Genomic DNA, 19,164 nt, shown 5'->3' with positions numbered 1-19,164 from the left:
ATGTGCTGCATTAAGAGGCAATCTTCCCTCTTCAGTTTCTTGCACCAGGAGTTCGATGTTGATTATAACTTGTCCATACCTTTGTTCCCTTTTTCCCCAAAACTAAAAATGGCTCCCAAAGGCTTCATAGTGGTTCATTTTGACTTCTCTCGCCTTCTGTTAATGGGACAGGAACAGCCTCAAAGTGTGGTCGGTAGACTTACTACTCAGTTAACACCAGCAATGAGGCCGGTGACATTATGAAAGGGGCCCACTATTAGGCACCCAAAGTTTCAGGAGGTAAGGCTCATTTAATACAAGAGGTTATACCCATCAGGAAAGATTGAGCAGGCTGGGGTTCTTTTGTATAGAAAAGAAAAGGCTGAGGGGTTAAAATTATGAAAGGGGTTCAATAGGGTAGATGTAGAGAAAATGTTTCCACTTGTGGGGGAATCCAAAACTAGGGGTCATCAATATCAGACAGTCACTAATAAATTCAATAGGGAATTCAGGAGAAACCTCTTTATCCAGAGAGTGGTGAGAATGTGGAACTCACTACCACAAGGACTGGTTGAGGCGACTAGCATGGATGAATTGAAGGGGTAGCTGGACAAGCACATGAGGAAGAAAGGAATAGGAGGTTATATCGATAGGGCGAGATGAAGTGGGATGGGAGGAGGTTCGTGTGGAGCATAAACTTGTCATAAACCAGTTGGGCCGAAGGGCCTGTTTCTGTGCTGCACATTCGATGTAATTCGATATAGTATGTCATTATTTCACTTCACATCCTGTGTCATTCACTTTAAAGGCAGTAAGAGAAATATCCAAGTACTTTAGTAGCTTGGTTCTGATGGATTGCTGATAGAATAGCTCTCCCCTACATGCCTGAGGATCTGATGATAATGGGTTGTTGCACAACAACAGAAAATCCTGACAAATATCCAGGGCATGTGCAGTACTCGTTAGCAAGAAAGGTTTTCATAACATTGCATTATTCAAGGACTCGAAAGATGTCATCTCGGCTTGAATATGCAGTCTGCTGAATTTCAATCAATGTGCTCATTTCTTTATTAGAAATAAACTGTGATAATAACTCAATTTGAATGTTTCTCTTTTTTTCTTTTGAATCCGTCTTTTTCGCTGCTCTGCTTCAAATGCTGACTTGCGCTTAGATAAGGTTCCACAAGCACTGGACATCCTCCATCTTCCAATACGTCAGCCAACTAACCATTCTCCATGTGTCAGCCAAGTAGGGAACGCTGGCAGGTTATTAAACCACTGGTGGCACCAACTCCCAGCCTGATCCTGATCCTATTCAAAGCTGACATCTATACCTAGAAACTTACCAGCAGAAGTTACTGACGAACAATTCGGAGGTGGCTGGATGAAAGCTGATTGCTTCCCTTCCTACCCCAGGGGCTTTGAGACCAAATGTATAGAATGCCGAATGATACTACTGTGTCAGCCAATCAGTTGAAGGCGGAGTGGGATTTATGGCAGGACTTAGAGCAAACAGTCAAATTACTCAGCAAACAGAGTCTATTTATAAAGAGTCTCCACGAACTACAGCAAACAGAACTCATGACTGAAACCACAGCAAGGTCTCTGGATAAAAGCAGGGGTATTTCTCCAGCAAAGTGCAGTGAGGGGAGGATGTTTACATAGTACAGATTATGTGCATAAAATCAATCCCAGTCACTCACAGCAGTGCAGTCAGTATGTAGCATGGTGGTTATGTTACTGGACCAATAATCCAGAGGTCTGGACCAATAATCCGGAGACGTGAGTTCAAATCCCACCACACCAGCTGGGGGAATTTAAATTTGGTTCATTAAATAAATCTGGAATTAAAAAGCTAGTATCAGTAATGGTGACCATGAAACTACCGGATTGTCGGAAAAACCCAACTGGTTCACTAATGTTCTTTAGGGAAGGAAATCGTTCGTCCTTACCTGGTCTGGCCTATATGTCACTCCAGACCCACAGCAATGTGGTTAACTCTTAATGGCCCTCTGAAATGGCCTAGCAAGCCACTTGGTTGTACACAACTACTACAACAAATTCAACCCTGTGGGTACCTTCACCAGAAGGACTGCAGCGGTTCAAGGAGCCGGCTCACTACCACCTTATTTCTCTTAGTAGAGGGGTCAACAACCAGATTGCATAAATTTAAAGTAATTGGTAGAAGGTTTAGAGGGGATTTGAGGGGAAATTTCTACATCCAGAGAATGGTGAGGGTCTGGAACTCACTACCTGAAAGGGTGGTAGAGGCAGAAACACTCACCATATTGAAAAAGTGCTTGGATATGTACTTGAACTACGCTTACAAGACTACGGACCAAGAGCTGGCGCGGACACGATGGGCTGAAATGGCCTCCTTCCGTGCTTTAAAGTTTTGTGAATCTATGAAAGCTAGCGACGCTCACATCCCATGAACAAATAAATAAAATAAATGTCTCCAAGTGTAATTAATGGGGGAATCCCTCAATCATCTCTATTCTGGCCAGGGATCATCATAGACAGTCCCTCGGAATAGAGGAAGACTTGCTTCCACTCATAGGGGCCAAGTTTCGGCCTGAGTTGCTCCTGTTTTTTTGGAGCAACTGGTTTAGAATGGAGTATCTTAGAAATTTGCATTCTCGGCATTTAGTTTGCTCCAGTTCTAGTCAGTAAGAACAGTTTCACTTAGGAACAGAATTTTTTTTTCAAAAGGGGGCGTGTCCAGCCACTTACGCCTGTTTTCAAAGTTTAGGCAGTGAAAACTTACTCCAAACTAACTTAGAATGGAGTAAGTGAAGATTTTTGTACGTTCGAAAAAACCTTGTCTACACTTTAGAAAATCAGGCGTAAGTTACAAATTAGGCGTCGGGAATGGGGGGGGGGGGTGTTTAAAGGGAAGTTTACAAACATTAAACACTTCAAATTTACAAATAAAGAGCCATCATCAATAATAAATGATAAATACATCAATAAATCAACCAATAAATCAATCAAAAAAAATTAAAATTAAAAAAATCAATAAATAAAACATTTTCTACTTACCAACTGCAGCACCGGGAGTCCTCCAACAGCGTGCTGGGACGGCCCCCCCCAGTGTGTCTCTGTTAGTGTCTCTATCTCTCTGTCTGTCTGTGTGTGTGTCTCTCACTCTCTGTCTGTCAGTGTCTGTGTTTCTGACAGCGAGGGGAGGGGGAGAAGGGGGGGTGGAGGAGGGTTGGGGAGGGGGAGATGGGGGGAGGGGGAGATGGGGGGAGGGGGAGAAGGGGGGTGGGGGGGAGAGGGGGAGGAAGGAGGAGGGAGGTGGGGTGGGGGAGGGGGGAGGAGGTGTGGGGTGGGAGGAGGGGAGGAGGTGGGGGGGTGGGAGGAGGAGAGGAGGGCGAGGAGAGGGGGGAAGAGGGGGAGAAGGAGGGGGAGAAGGGGGGAGAGGAGGGAGGGAGGGAAGGAGAGAGGGGGGAGGGAAGGAGAGAGGAGGGAGGGAAGGAGAGCAGGGAGGGAAGGAGAGAGGGGGGAGGGGGGAAGGAGAGAGGAGGGAGGGAGGGAAGGAGAGAGAAGGGAGGGAGGGAAGGAGAGAGGAGGGAGGGAAGGAGAGAGGAGGGAGGGAAGGAGAGAGGAGGGAGGGAAGGAGAGAGGAGGGAGGAAAGGAGAGAGGAGGGAGGGAAGGAGAGAGGAGGGAGGGAAGGAGAGAGGAGGGAGTGAAGGAGAGAGGAGGGAGGGAGGGAAGGAGAGAGGAGGGAGGGAAGGAGAGAGGAGGGAGGGAGCGAGGGAAGGACAGAGGAGAGAGAGAAGGAGAGAGGAGGGAGGGAGGGAGAGAGGAGGGAGGGAGGGAGAGAGGAGGGAGGGAGAGAGGAGGGAGCGAGGGGGGGGGGGGAAGAGTCACGGAAGGTCCGGGGGAGGGTGGAAGAGTCGCGGAGGTCCGGCGGGGGGGGCGGTGAAGAGTCGCTGAGGTCCGGGGGGTGGGCGGGGGGGCGGGGGAGCGGAGGTCGGGTCGCCGGGGGGGGTTGTAGCTGGGGGAAGCAGAGCTCGAGTCCGGTCGCGGAAGTCCGGGGGGGGGAGAGCGGGGGTCCGGTCAGGTGGGAGGGGAGCCTTATTCACGCAGCCCCAGTGAGGCCATTCGGCCAGGGCTAGGGGCTGCGTGCTTCGGGCCTCTCCACAGTTTTGGGCGCCTGGAGCTACTGCACATGCGCGGCCACTGTAGCGCGCATGTGCAGAGGTCCCGGCACTGTTTTCAGCGCAGGGACCTGGCTCCGCCCCCTACAGCTCGTGCTGCGCCGCGCCCGGCTCTAGAGGACCTGCAGGGAGCCGGAGAATAGGTAAGTCTTTTTTAGGCGCACTTTCTGGCGCGAAAAATGGGCGTCCAGGTCCGGGCTGTGCCGTTTTAGGCGCGGCCCGAAACTTGGGCCCTTAGAATGAGTATTTAGGTAGCTGAGCAGTCCAATACGAGAGCCACAGTCCCTGTCACAGCTGGGACAGACAGTCATTGAAGGTAAGGGTGGGTGGGACAGGTTTGCCACACATTCTTTCCGCTGCCTGCACTTTTCTTCTGCACATTCTCGGCGATGAGACTCGAGGTGCTCAGCGCCCTCCCGGATGCACTTCCTCCACTTAGGGTGGTCTTCGACCAAGGACTCCCAGGTGTCAGTGGGTATGTTGCATTTTATCAGGGAGTCCTTGTAACGTTTCCACTGTCCACCTTTGGCTCGTTTGCCATGAAGCAGTTCTGAATAGAACGCTTGCTTTGGGAGTCTCATGTCTGGCACGCGGACAATCTGGTCAAGTGTGGTCAGTGCTTCAATGTTGGGGATGTCGGCCTGGATGAGGACACTGATGTTGGTGCATCTGTCCTCCTAGGGGATTTGTAGGATCTTGCGGAGGCATCGTTGATGATAAATCTCCAGCGAATTGAGGTGTCCACTGTACATGGTTCATGTCTCTGAGCCATACAGGAGGACGGGTATTACTACAGCCCTGTAGACCATGAGCTTGGTGGTAGATTTGAAGGCCTGGTCTTCGAACACTCTTTTCCTCAGGCAGCCAAAGGCTGCACTGGTGCACTGGAGGCAGTGTTGAATTTCCTCATCAATGTCTGCTTTAGTTGATAAAAGGCTCGCGAGGTATGGGAAATGGTCCACGTTCTCCAGGGCCGTGCCGTGGATCTTGATGACTGGGGAACAGTGCTGTGCGGTCAGGACAGGCTGGTGGGGGATCTTTGTCTTACGATGTTTAGCATAAGGCCCATGCTCAGTAAATACGTCGACTATGTCCTGGAGTTTAGCCTCAGAATTTGCGCAGACGCAGGCATTGTCTGCGTACTGTAGCTCGACGACAGAGCTTGGGGTGGTCTTGGACCTGGCTTGGAGACGACGAAGGTTGAACAGCTTCCCACTGGTTCTGTAGTTTAGTTCCACTCCAGCGGGGAGCTTGTTGACTGTGAGGTGGAGCATGGCAGCGAGGAAGATTGAGAAGAGGGTTGGGACGATAACGCAGCCGTGTTTGACCCAGGTCCGGACATGGATTGGTTCTGTAATAGATCCATTGGTAAGGATATGTAGCCCCAATTGTAATGAAATCTAGTCAATCTGTTTAAATCAGGGATTGAACCTAGAACCTTCGTATGGAATCAATCATCAGGATGTAAGCTTGAGGCTCATCTATGTCCAATAACCGAGTTAACAGCAGTCAGCGTGCATTCAGAAGGGGAAGATCCGGCCTGAGCAAGCTCTTCAACTTCCTTGAGGAAGTGAGAGCCCAAGTGGACTGTAGTATGGTGTACCTCTATACCCAAAAGGCTAATTGATAAACTTCCCCATTAAATGCTATAAATTAAACTTATAGTTGCAGGGATTTGAGATTAAACCCTGGGAGTGGGTAAGAAAGTGGTGGAAGGGAAGGAAACGAATGTGCGTTAGAGGAGCTTTGTCTGATTTGGAGTTAGCGGCCAGAATTCAGAAGCTCAATGAATGCAAAGAGATCAAATTTGCAGATGATACCAAACAAGATGGATCAGCAAAAGACGGCTCAGAAATGACAGAGGTATGTTTGTTAGTTATAGAATCATGCAGCGCAGAGGGAGGCCCATTGAACCTGTGCTGGCTCTTTGAACAAGCTGTGCAATTAGTCGGACAAAACATAGGTAAGTGAAACTGAATACAAAAAAATTGCTACAGACAAGAAAAAATAGTCGATACTCACACTCCATGGATGGCGTTGAAGCTTCCAATGGTTAAACTGATCTCGGATTCTTAGTAGCCTCAACGCCAGTGCAAGGCAATACCAGCAAAGCCAATGGAATGGTGAACTACAATAAACTAAACAACTTTCTGCTTTGTACTTCCTGCTTTAGACTCTGCGGCCCCGATATTGATAGGCAGCGTGTGTAGGTATCCAATCCCAGCTCCCCGATTGGGGGGTTGTTGGATGGGGTAGGGTTCGACAGGGGGGTGGTGTGATGTCAGGGAAGCAGGTAAGCTTGGGGGGTCGGCAGGGAAGCATTCTTGCTCCTCCTAGCCTACAAGCAGTGTTCTAAGGGGACTTGCATTTTCCCCGAAGCAGTCCTTCCCCCCCCCCTTGATGTGCCGCATTTCCCGAGGCCTGGAAAACCCAGCCGGCCAGGGTTAAACCTGTAAAACAGTTTAAATGCGAGCCTCCCAGCCTCATTATAATATTTAAATGGCCAACCTGCTTCCTGGGAGCAGATTGGCTATCAAACCTCTGTCCCATGTCCATTAAACCCGGAGGAGGGTTGGCGTCGGGTTGGAGATTTAAAATTTTTTTATTACTCACCAGAAGCCAACCTACCCAGGGCTCGGTGAGGATTCTTCGATCTGATTGGTTGAAGAGCCTCACTGTGTCTTGACCTACTCACAGATACCACAGATGCCCTGTAGAGGGCACTGCGCTGGATCAGATGCCAGATTAGAACAAGTCTGCACCCAAAAGCCCAGGAAAACTTTGTGGGCAGCTGTTAGCGAGGTGATCAGCGAATATCGTTCCTTTGCCACTAACTGCAAAATCCGAGCCAACATGTTATTTGTCATATTACCAAGTCAAACATTCGGTTATCAAAGCTGCCAACGACAACTGAATTGTTTAATCAAAGAAGTCAAGCCTGTTAGCCCAGAGCCACGAATAGTGGGTTCACATGCAGTCTGCCCCTGGGTTTGTGTTTCAGGGCTGGACGAAACTCACTTGTCCACACCAACTCCGATCAGCTTCAGCACTTTTTATTGTGCCATTCGTACAACTCACAAAATCATAGCCGCAAGAACATTTCCTGTGGAGTGCTCGTAAAGGCACTGCCTGAAAGAAATTAGATGGAGGCAAAAGGCTAAGTGAAAAATACAGTTCCCACTGCTTACAGCGGGCACAGTCAACGCGATTTGCCCGTTACACACGATGGCTGGTATAATAAGGATGAGATTAGAACAGCAGGCCTGTCATTTTAAGGATTCTGGAAAGCTGAATGCTGCCAAAGTGGCGAGATATGGAGCATAGATGGGATACAGTACGATCAATGAACTTGTTTCTTTCCTCCCACCTCCTGTCAAGCACTTGCTTACAAACTATTCACCTCTAATATCTTTCAATTCTGATGAAAGGTCATCGACCTGAAACACCACTTTTTAAAAAGGGAGGGAGAGAGAAAATGGGTAATTATAGACCGGTTAGCCTGACATCAGTAGTGGGGAAAATGTTGGAATCAATTATTAAAGATGAAATAGCAGCGCATTTGGAAAGCAGGTCCAAGTCAGCATGGATTTATGAAAGGGAAATCATGCTTGACAAATCTTCTGGAATTTTTTGAGGATGTAACTAGTAGAGTGGACAAAGGAGAACCAGTGGATGTGGTGTATTTGGACTTTCAAAAGGCTTTTGACAAGGTCCCACACAAGAGATTGGTGAGCAAAATCAAAGCACATGGTATTGGGAGTAATGTACTGATGTGGATAGAGAACTGGTTGACAGATAGGAAGCAGAGAGTCGGGATAAATGGGTCCTTTTCAGAATGGTAGGCAGTGACTAGTGGAGTGCCGCAGGGCTCAGTGTTGGGACCCCAGCTCTTTACAATATACATCAATGATTTGGATGAAGGAATTGAGTGTAATTTCTACAAGTTTGCAGATGACACTAAACTGGGTGGTGGTGTGAGCTGTTAGGAGGATGCTAGGAGGCTGCAGGGTGACTTGGACATGTTAGATGAGTGGGCAAATGCATGGCAGATGCAGTATAATGTGGATAAATGTGAGGTTATCCACTTTGGGGGCAAAAACGCGAAGACAGAATATTATCTGAATGGTGGCAGATTAGGAAAAGGGGAGGTGCAACGAGACCTGGGTGTCATGGCTCATCAGTCATTGAAAGTTGGCATACAGGTACAGCAGGCGGTGAAGAAGGCAAATGGTACGTTGGCCTTCATAGCTATAGGAGCAGGGAGGTCTTACTGCAGTTGTACAGGGCCTTGGTGAGGCCTCACCTGAAATATTGTGTTCAGTTTTTGTAAAGTCCTTACTCAATGGCACAAAACCCCACGAGGCACATTCTATGGACAAGGTCACTCTATGACCTGAACCTTTATTCACAGGACCAAGAAGTGATGACCCTGCATGGGACCTCCCTTTATATACCTAGATGACCAGGTGAGGAGTGTCTCCCACAAGTTCACCCCCTGTGGTCAAGGTGTGCATTGCTTAAGTATATACAGTATTGCAGTGGTGTTACATAGAGGTTATATACATGACATCACCTCCCCCCAAAGTCTTATTGGGATCATAGGTCAAGTCTTTCAGGTGGTCTATGCTCCCTCGTGGAGCGCCGCAGTTGGGGCTCTGGTTGTTGAGCCTTGGCATGAGTGTCTGTCACCTGTGGTGATTCCGGCCTGTCCGGGCTGACCGCAGGGACTGTGCATGCTGCTGAATGTTCTTGTTGCTCGTTCACTGGTGGTGGTGTGAGCACCATCTCATGATCTTCTTCAGGTTCCTCAGTGTCTATGCTGAACCTTTTTTTTTACTTGGTCCAGATGCTTACGGCATATCTGACCATTGTTAAGTTTAATCACGATGACCCTGTTCTTCTCTTTGCCTATTACAGTACCCTCAAGCCATTTGGGCCCCACGACGTGATTGAGGACAAATCCGGGGTCATTTATTTCTATACATCTCCCCCTTGAGCTTCGGTCATGGTACTCATTTTGGGACTGGCGCTTGTCCTCAACTATGTCGGTCAGGACTGGGTGAATGAGGGACAACCGAGTTTTTAGTGTTCGTTTCATAAGTAGCTCAGCGGGCAGGACCCCCGTGAGTGAGTGCGGTCGGGATCTATAGGCCAGCAGGAGACGTGATCGGTGGCATTGAAGGGAGGGTCCTTGAATCCTGAGCATGCCTTGTTTAATGATTTGGACTGCACGTTCCACCTGGCCATTGGAGGCCGGCTTGAACGGTGCTATCCTGACATGGTTGATGCCATTGCCTGACATGAACTCCCGGAATTCGTAGCTCATGAAACATGGGTCATTATCGCTAACAAGGATGTCCGGCAAGCTGTGGGTTGCAAAGATCACACGTAGACTCTCCACAGTGGTGGATGTCATGCACGAATTCAAAATGATGCACTCAATCCATTTCGAGTACGCATCTACCACAATGAGAAACATTTTTCCCATGAATGGGCCCGCGTAGTCTACATGAATACGTGACCATGGCCTGGTGGGCCAGGGCCACGGGCTGAGCGGGGCCTCCCTGGGGGCATTAACCAGCTGGGCACACGTCGTGCACCTGCGAACACAATGTTCCAGGTCTGAATCAATTCCCGGCCACCAAACATGTGACCGGGCAATGGCCTTCATCAGAATGATGCCAGGGTGCTCACTGTGGAGTTCCGTGATAAATGCCTCCCTGCCCCTCTGGGGCATGACTACCCGGCTGCCCCATAGTAGGCAGTCAGCTTGGATGGAGAGCTCATCCATCTGCCTGTGAAGCGGTCTGACCTCCTCAGGCCATGCTCCGTGTGCGGGCGCCTAATCCCCAGTCAGGACACATTTCTTAATCAGAGATAGGAGGTGATCTCTGTTTGTCCAGATTTTGATCTGGCAGGCTGTGATGGGGGAGTCTGCGCTGTCAAAGGCATCGACAGCCATGACCATCTCAGCGCTTTGTTCCGCTGCCCCCTCGGTGGTGGCCAGTGGAAGCCTGCTGAGCGCGTCAGCACAGTTTTTGGTGCCAGGCCGGTGCCGGATGGAGTAGTCATAAGCAGCGAGCGTGAGAGCCCATCGCTGTATGCGGCTGACACGTTGGCATTGACAGCCTTGCTGTCTGACAACAGGGATGTTAATGGCTTGTGGTCCGTTTCTAATTAGAAACTCCTGCCAAAGAGGTACTGATGCATTTTTTTTACACCCCGTAGACACACGCGAGTTCCTCCTTCTCTACCATCCCATATCCCCGCTCTGCTTGAGAGAGCGACCTGGAAGCCACAGGTTGTAGTTGGCCCTCAGCATTGCCCTGCTGCAACATGCACCCGACCCCATAGGACGATACATCACATGTCAGAACCAATTTCTTACAGGGGTCGTACAGGGTCAACAACTTATTTGAACAAAGTAGGTTCCGTGCCTGATTGAAAGCCCATTCTTGACAGTCCCCTCAAAACCAATCACAACCCTTACACAGGAGCACGTGATGCGGCTCCAACAACGTGCTTAAGTTCGGCAGAAAGTTCCCGAAATAGTTCAAGAGTCCCAGAAATGAACGCAACTCCGATGTGTTGCCGGGCCTGGGCGCTCGTCGAATCGCCTCTGTTTTGGATCGGTGGGCCAAATCCCATCTGCAGCAAGCCTCCTGCCCAGGAACTTAACCTCATGAGCCAAAAACGCACATTTAGACTTCTTGAGTCGCAGGCCTACCCGGTCCAGTCGGCGTAGCATCTCCTCCAGGTTGTGGAGATGTTCCTCGGTGTCACGACCCGTGATGAGGATGTCGTCCTGAAATACGATTGTTCCAGGAATGGATTTAAGCAAGCTTTCCATGTTTCTTTGAAAAATCGCGGCCGCTGATCGAATGCCAAATAGACACCTGTTGTAAACGAACAGTCCCTTGCACGTAGTGATGGTGATCAGTAGTTTAGATTCGTCGGCCAGTTCTTGGGTCATTTAGGCTGAAGTGAGATCCAACTTGGTATAGAGCTTGCCGCCTGCCAGCGTGGCGAAAAGACCCTCCACTCTCGGGAGTGGGTATTGGTCTTATAGAGACACACGATTGATAGTGGCCTTGTAGTCGCCACAGATCCTGACCGAACCATCGCTTTTAGGACGGGAACAATGGAACTCACCCAGTTGCTGAATTCAATGGGCGAGATGATGCCCTCTCTTAGCAAACGGTCCAATTCGCTCTCAATTTTCTCCTGCATCACATACGGCACCGCTCTGGCTTTGTGGTGCACTGGTCTGGCGTCCGGGGTGATGCGTATCAATACTTTGGTACCTTTGAACGTCCCGACGCCAGGTTGGAATAGTGACTAAAATTGTTGTGAGCACGAGCTTCGCTCCACAGATGACATTGCGTGCACATCCCCCCATTTCCAGTTCATCTCAGCTAACCAGCTCCTTCCCAACAGTGCGGGACCATTGCCCGGGACAATCCAGAGCGGCAGCCGGTTCACTGATCCATTGTGTGTGACCGCCAACATTGCACTGCCTAGTATTGGAATGATTTCTTTGGTATACGTCTGTAGTTGTGTCTCAATGTGTTCTAGTTTGGGTCTACTGGTTTTGTGTGGCCATAGCTTTTCAAATTGTTGAACACTCATGAGTGACTGGCTGGCCCCCGTGTCCAGCTCCATGTGTACAGGGATGCTGTTTAATAAAACCTTCATCATCATTGGTGGCGTTTTGGTATATGAGCTGTGAATATTTGCCACGTGAACCCTCTGAACTTCAGCGTTCATTAATTTGCCCCAAGAGTCATCCTGCATCACAGACCCCTCTTCTGCTCCATCCGCCTCATAAATTAGCCTGGTTACAGGCTTCCTGCACATTCGAGCTAAATAGCCACTGTGGTTGCAATTTCTGCAGATAAATTGTTGAAACCTGGCAGTGTTTGCCCCTACACCTCCAGCATGAGCTGAGATTCCCATTGTTGTGAACAAAGGAGCTATGACCCGGCATTCCTCACTGATTGTCCCTTTGACTGCCCTTGAGTACCTTGTTAGTGGGTGTCAATGGTTCCATCCCGGACCGCATTGTCCACTGTGATGGCGTAAATGTCCGTTCAGCCTGCCATTGTCTCTGTTGAAAACCTGCTCTGGGGTCTATTGCTGCCTGGGGTGTGTCGAACTGCCCTTGCCTGCCTGCGGGGCTCTGATTCGCATTTATGATATTGACTCCCTGATCCGCCGCCGAGTTGGAGGCAGAATTGCGCGCGTATATTATTTTGGTTTCCTCCTCCCCCACCATGAAAGTCTGAGCCATCAACGCCGCCGTTTCCAAAGTCAAGTCCTTGGTCTCAATTAACTTTCGGAAAATCTCCACATGACCGATGCCCTCAATAAAGAAATCCCTTAACATCTCCCCCCTGCAGGCGTCTGTGAACTTACAGAGGCTGGCCAAATGCCGGAGGTCCGCAACGAAGTCCGGTATACTCTGTCCTTCACGACGTCGGTGGGTATAGAATCTGTGTCGGGCCATGTGTACGCTGCTTGCCGGTTTGAGGTGCTCACCGATTAGCTTGCTGAGCTCTTCAAAGGTTTTGTCCGCCGGCTTTTCGGATGCTAGTAGGTCCTTCATGAGTGCGTAAGTCTTAGGTCCGCAGCTGGTCAGCAGATGTGCCCTTCACTTGTTGGCCGCTGCATCTCCCAGATATTCTTTCGTGCTGGAGCCTCTCAACGAAATCGTTCCAGTCCTCACCAACACAGTACCGTTCCTCTGTGCTAGCGGTGGCCATTCTCGTGGGTCGTTAATTCCCGTTTCTCGTCTCCAATGTAAAGTCCTTACTCAATGGCACAAAACCCACACGAGGCACATTCTATAGACAAGGTCACTCTATGACCTGAACCTTTATTCACAGGACCAAGAAGTGATGACCTTGCATGGGACCTCCCTTCATTTACCTGGATGACCAGGTAAGGAGTGTCTCCCACAAGTTCACCCCATGGTCAAGGTGTGCATTGCTTAAGTATATACAGTTTTACATACATGACAGTTTTGGTCTCCTAATCTGAGGAAGAACGTTCTTGCTATTGAGGGAGTGCAGCGAAGGTTCACCAGACTGATTTCCGGGATGGCAGGAGTGACATATGAGGAGAGACTGGATCAACTGGGCCCTTATACATTGGGGTTTAGAAGGATGAGGGGAGATCTCATAGAAACATATAAGATTCTGACGGGACTGGACAGGTTAGATGCGGGTAGAATGTTCCCGATGTTGGGGAAGTCCAGAACCAGGGGACACAGTCTTAGGATAAGGGGCAGGCCATTTAGGACTGAGCTGAGGAGAAACTTCTTCACTCAGAGAGTTGTTAACCTGTGGAATTCCCTACTGCAGAGAGTTGTTGATGCCAGTTCATTGGATATATTTTAGAGGGAGTTAGATATGGCCCTTACGGCTGAGGGGATCAAGGGGTATGGAGAGAAAACAGGAAAGGGGTACTGAAGGAATGATCAGCCATGATCTTATTGAATGGTGGTGCAGGCTCGAAGGGCCGAATGGCCTACTCCTGCACCTATTTTCTATGATTCTATGTTTCTCTCTCTACAACTGCTGCCTGACCTGCTGAGTATTTCCAGTATTTTCTGTTTTTATTTCAGATTTCCAGTATCCGGAGTATTTTGCATTTATTTGTATGAGTGAGCACTTTGAACTGTCGAAAATATTACATTTTAACCGGTGTATTGTATGGGGTTAATTATGATATTTAGTCATTCATAGGGTGTCTCTGCTCCCATGCCCCGTAGAATGTTCTTGCTATTTCGAGAGAGAGGAAAGTGACCTTGAGACGCACACCAGCTTGTTATGAGATGGTCTGCGGCTTGAGCTCTCATGCTTTATGGACAAGCACCTGGGGCCTTACAGATTAGCAGTTGGCCATAAGCCACATGCACCCATGTTGTGTTCAATAGTATGTTTATTTGATAGTATGAAGGTACAGCACTGTCCCGTAGCTCTTCGAACTTCACCTTGGACCATGATTCGCGAGCGGTGCCAGGATCCCCAATGCTCCAGACCAGCCGTCGCTTGTGGAGTTCCCGACGGGCAGAAGGCCGTGAGCTTTATTGCATCTTACCATACTTCTCTTTTCTTCGTAAACTGTATTATTAATGTTTCTTTTCTCTCAGTAAATGGTGTTTTATTCTTTACATCATTTGTCTTGTCTCTTATTTAACATTCATCCAGATCCTGAATCTGGGTCTATTATTGATCCAAAACAACCGGGAGTTTAATTGGTGCAATTTCAGATTCCGTTTCACTTACTCTCCCGTTTTATTACATCTTGCTCTACCTGAATATTGAAATCCCCTTTTTAAAAATGTGCCATGACAGGAAGCGGTGTATCAACTGTGGCTATCCACTGGCTGGGTGTCTTCGTAACGTCGCTGCCCCACCACATCAGTCTGGTCTGTTACTTGGAGCGTGGTGAACTGGGAGCAGAGGCTGCAGAGCAGGAGCCAGCTTTCAGGTGAACAAACAGCAGATGAGTCCCGTACTCCGGTGCCCATGAGCGAGTGTGCGTCGGACACAATCAGCTGTTGCCGCCATCGACCCATGGGTCGAGAGCCGGGAGAATGGGAGCAGCAAGCTTGCCGAGTGCCATAGATGAAGTGAAATGAGTTGCAGACGGACGTCCCCAGCCACCCCGCCCCCCCCAGCACCGGACTTGGGAATGCCCGATAAACAGAAGGTATAAGAATGAACCAAAGTGTTCATCCCTCACACTGCTCATCAATGTATTGGACTAGTGTGCATAAAGAGGGGGAGTGTACAGATGGACTGAATGACTTGAGGGCAGGTATGGCCTTGATAGCTTTTATTTATTTTTTAAACTTTGGCTAAAATAAGTTGGCCGAACAGAGATTGGAGCCCATGATATTCTGTTTTCAATGGAACAACATTTACATAAGAACATAAGAAATAAGAGCAGGAGTTGGCCATACGGCCCCTCGAGCCTGCTCCGCCATTCAATACGATCATGGCTGATCCGATCATGGACTCAGCTCCACTTCCCTGCCCGCTCTCGATAACCCCTTATTCCCTTATTGTTTAAGAAACTGTCTATTTCTGTCTTAAATTTATTCAATGTCCCAGCTTCCACAGCTCTCTGAGGCAGCAAATTCCACAGATCCACAACCCTCTGAGAGAAGAAATTTCTCCTCATATCAGTTTTAAATGGGCGGCCTCTTATTCTTATAATCATGCCCTCTAGTTCTAGTCTCCACCATCAGTGGAAACATCCTCTCTGCATCCACCTTGTCAAGCCCCGTCATAATCTTATATGTTTCAATAAGATCACCTCTCATTCTTCTGAATTCCAATGAGTAGAGGCCCAACCTACTCAACATTTCCTCATATCATAAGTCAATCCACTCATCCTCGGGATCAACCTAGTGAACCTTCTTTTGTAAATATGGAAACCAAAACCGCACGCAGTATTCCAGGTGTGGCCTCACAATACCCTGTACAACTGTAGCAAGACTTCCCTGCTTTTATACTCCATCCCCTTTGCAATAAAGGCCAAGATTCCATTGGCCTTCCTGATCACTTGCTGTACCTGTGCTACTGTGTCACCTAGTCATTCTTTATTGAGTACAAAAACAAGGAAGTTATGATGCACCTTAATTAAACACTGGTCCGACCTCAACTGGAGTATTGTGTCGAATTATGGGCAATGCTTTAGGAAGGATGTGAAGGCTTTATGGAGGGTGCAGAAAAGATTTACAAGAATGATTCCAGGGATGAGGGACTTCAATTACGTGGAGACTGGAGACTGGAGAAACTGGAGTTGTTCTCCTCAGAGCAGAGAAGATTGAGAGAAGATTTGATAGAGGTGTTCAAAATCATGCGGGGTCTGCACATAAGAGGTGGAGAGAACTGTTCCCATTGGCAGAAGGGTCAAGAACCAGAGGATGCAGATTTAAGCTGATTGGCAGGAGAACCAAAGGCGACACGAGGTACATCTTTTTTACACAGCGAGTGGTTAGGATCTGGAGCATATTGTATATGCAGGCACTCTGTTAATGACTCCACGAGGCAGGGTTATGGTACTTAAACTGTGAAGTCTGTAGTCCTTTATTGCATGTCCTCGAGTGCAGGCACCAAGGGGTGAGCTCCCTTTTATACTGGGTTACTAGGTCTCCAGCAGCAGCACCCTCTGGTGTACAGGTAAGGTGTAGGCAGGGTGAAGGTACATTCAATGTTACAGTACATCATAACATTACATCATAGCATTGTAGGCATGCATACACAACAGAGTGCATTGCCTGACAGGATAGTGGAGGCAGACTCAATCACGGTTTTCAAAAGGGAGTTGGATATGTACTTGAAAGAAAAAAAATTGCAGGGCTCCGGGGAAAGGGTGGGGAGTGGGACTCACTGAGGTGTACTTGCAGAGAGCCGGCAGGGGCTCGACAGGCCAAATGACCTCCTTCTGTGCTGTAATCATTCTGAGATTATGGGCTAGACTTTCCACTTCACATCGCCCATATGTCGCCCATATACCGCCCATATAACCCCCATATATCGCCCATATATCACTCAAAACGGGCTTTCAGCGGCCATTTTGACAAAAAAATGAAAATTCAGGCTGGATCATCGCCGAAAAATTATCCCCCTGACTTTCGGCTCACATCGCCGAGCTGATCGCTGAGGTGCTTCCCGCACATCGCCAGTCTAACTTCCGGCACATCGCCGGGCTGATCGCCGAGGTGCTTCCCGCACATCGCCAGTCTAACTTCCGGCACATCGCCGGGCTGATTGCTCGCTGACAACATTGCCGGGAAATAGTTGCTTTTCCCGGGCTTTACTCACAGAACTCGGCGCTACAGACGCCATTTTGATGCCATTTCGAATATTGGAGGAAAAGAGGGAGGCTGCAAAAACAAAAGTGCTTTAATAATTTGAGAGTTGTAAGTGTATTTGACAAATAGATCCAGTCAAATTTAAACTTATATAATTTATTCTAATTATTTTTTCATTTATTTCCGTAGAAAGATCAGTTTAGTAGTAGAAAAGACATTTATATAAGCAGTGAAAGAATGGGGGCTGCATCTTCTCTGCCATTACTTGTAAGTGCAGAACTGCTAGCATCTGAGCTTGAGTTAAGTGAAGGGTTTCGTGAAGGGGTCAATCGTAGAATTTGCAGAGTAACGCGTGGACATATGAGGAAACTGTTCTGCTTATAATAAAGTAATGCAACTGTGTATTGTAGATATGAGTAAGTGTGACCTTAGCTCCTTTATTCAAACTCCAGAGTGCTGGTACAACATGGGAGGCCTGCTTATATACAGTGCTCCCAAGGGATGCTGGGATCCCTTGGGACTCCAACAGGTATGCCCTCTGGTGGCAGTGTATGATACAGATTACCTAGGGTTGCATACATAACATCACTCCCTCCCAAAGTCAATAGTACACTTATTTACAGGGTGAGACGATCTGGGGCTTTTCGCTCCCTAGTCGATCGTCTCGGTACAAATGCAGGTGTGGGTGAGTTGGTTGGTTCTTGCTGGGCTGCTGGGCAGCTGGCCTTGCTGGGCTGCTGGGGATGGTGAGTTCAGCTTCGTGGTCAACCGTGATGTTGGTTGCCACTTGTGTGTGTGTTGGAGGGTCGAAGTTGGTGGTGTCCTCTTCGGGTTACTCATGGCTGTTTGTGAATCGCAGTTTTGTTTGATCCAAATGCTTTCTGCAAGTTAGTCCATTAGCAAGTTTGACCTGAAACATCCTACTCCCTTCTTTGGCTATGACAGTGCCAGCAGGCCATTTGGGACCATGTCCATAGTTGAGTACAAATACAGAGTCATTGACTTTAATGTCACATGACAAGTTTGCCGATCATGGTACATGCTTTGTTGATGCCGCCTGCCCTCGACATGATCATGGAGATCAGCATGGACAAGAGAGAGCCTTGTTTTGTGCACCCTTTTCATAAGCAGCTCGGCTGGGGGAACCCCAGTGAGGGAGTGGGGTCTGGTGCGGTAGCTGAGCAGGACTCGGAACAGGTGGGTCTCAGGGAGCCTTCCGACACACGTTTCAAGCTTTGCTTGATGGTTTGGACTGCCCATTCTGCCTGGCCGTTAGATGCGGGCTTGAACGGGGCAGATGTGACGTGCTTGATCCCATTGCGGGTCATGAATTCCTTGAATTCAGCGCTGGTGAAGCACGGCCCATTGTCACTGACAAGGACATCAGGCAGGCCGTTCGTGGCGAACATAACATAAGAACAAAAGAACATAAGAATTAGGAACAGGAGTAGGCCATCTAGCCTCTCGAGCCTGCTCCGCCATTCAACAAGATCATGGCTGATTTGGCCGTGGACTCAGATCCACTTAACCGCCCGCTCCCCGTAACCCTTAATTTCCTTATTGGTTAAAAATCTATCTATCTGTGACTTGAATGCATTCAATGAGCTAGCCTCAACTGCTTCCTTGGGCAGAGAATTCCACAGATTCACAACCCTCTGGGAGAAGAAATTCCTTCTCAACTCGGTTTTAAATTGGCTCCCCCGTATTTTGAGGCTGTGCCCCCTAGTTCTAGTCTCCCCGACCAGTGGAAACAACATCTCTGCCTCTATCTTGTCGATCCATTTCATTATTTTAAATGTTTCTATAAGATCACCCCTCATCCTTCTGAACTCCAACGAGTAAAGACCCAGTCTACTCAATCTATCATCATAAGGTAACTCCCTCATCTCCGGAATCAGCCCAGTGAATCGTCTCTGTACCCCCTCCAAAGCCAGTATATCTTTCCTTAAGTAAGGTGACCAAAACTGCACGCAGTACTCCAGGTGCGGCCTCACCAATACCCTATACAGTTGCAGCAGGACCTCCCTGCTTTTGTACTCCATCCCTCTCACAATGAAGGCCAACATTCCATTCGCCTTCCTGATTACCTGCTGCACCTGCAAACTAACTTTTTGGGATTCATGCACAAGAACCCCCAGGTCCCTCTGCACCTCAGCATGTTGTAATTTCTCCCCATTCAAATAATATTC

General features: G+C 48.6%; 1 protein-coding gene across 1 annotated transcript in view; it reads right to left on the bottom strand.

Annotated features, from left to right (window-relative positions):
- The window catches only part of LOC139263073 (serine/threonine-protein kinase 32A-like), a 439,178-nt gene that overhangs the window by 262,038 nt on the left and 157,976 nt on the right, over positions 1-19,164 (bottom strand).

Source organism: Pristiophorus japonicus, chromosome 4 (genome assembly GCF_044704955.1).
Source record: "Pristiophorus japonicus isolate sPriJap1 chromosome 4, sPriJap1.hap1, whole genome shotgun sequence".
Lineage (NCBI taxonomy): Eukaryota > Metazoa > Chordata > Chondrichthyes > Pristiophoridae > Pristiophorus > Pristiophorus japonicus.
The sequence above is the reverse complement of the archived record's forward strand: the minus strand, read 5'-3'. Positions and strand labels throughout refer to the sequence as shown.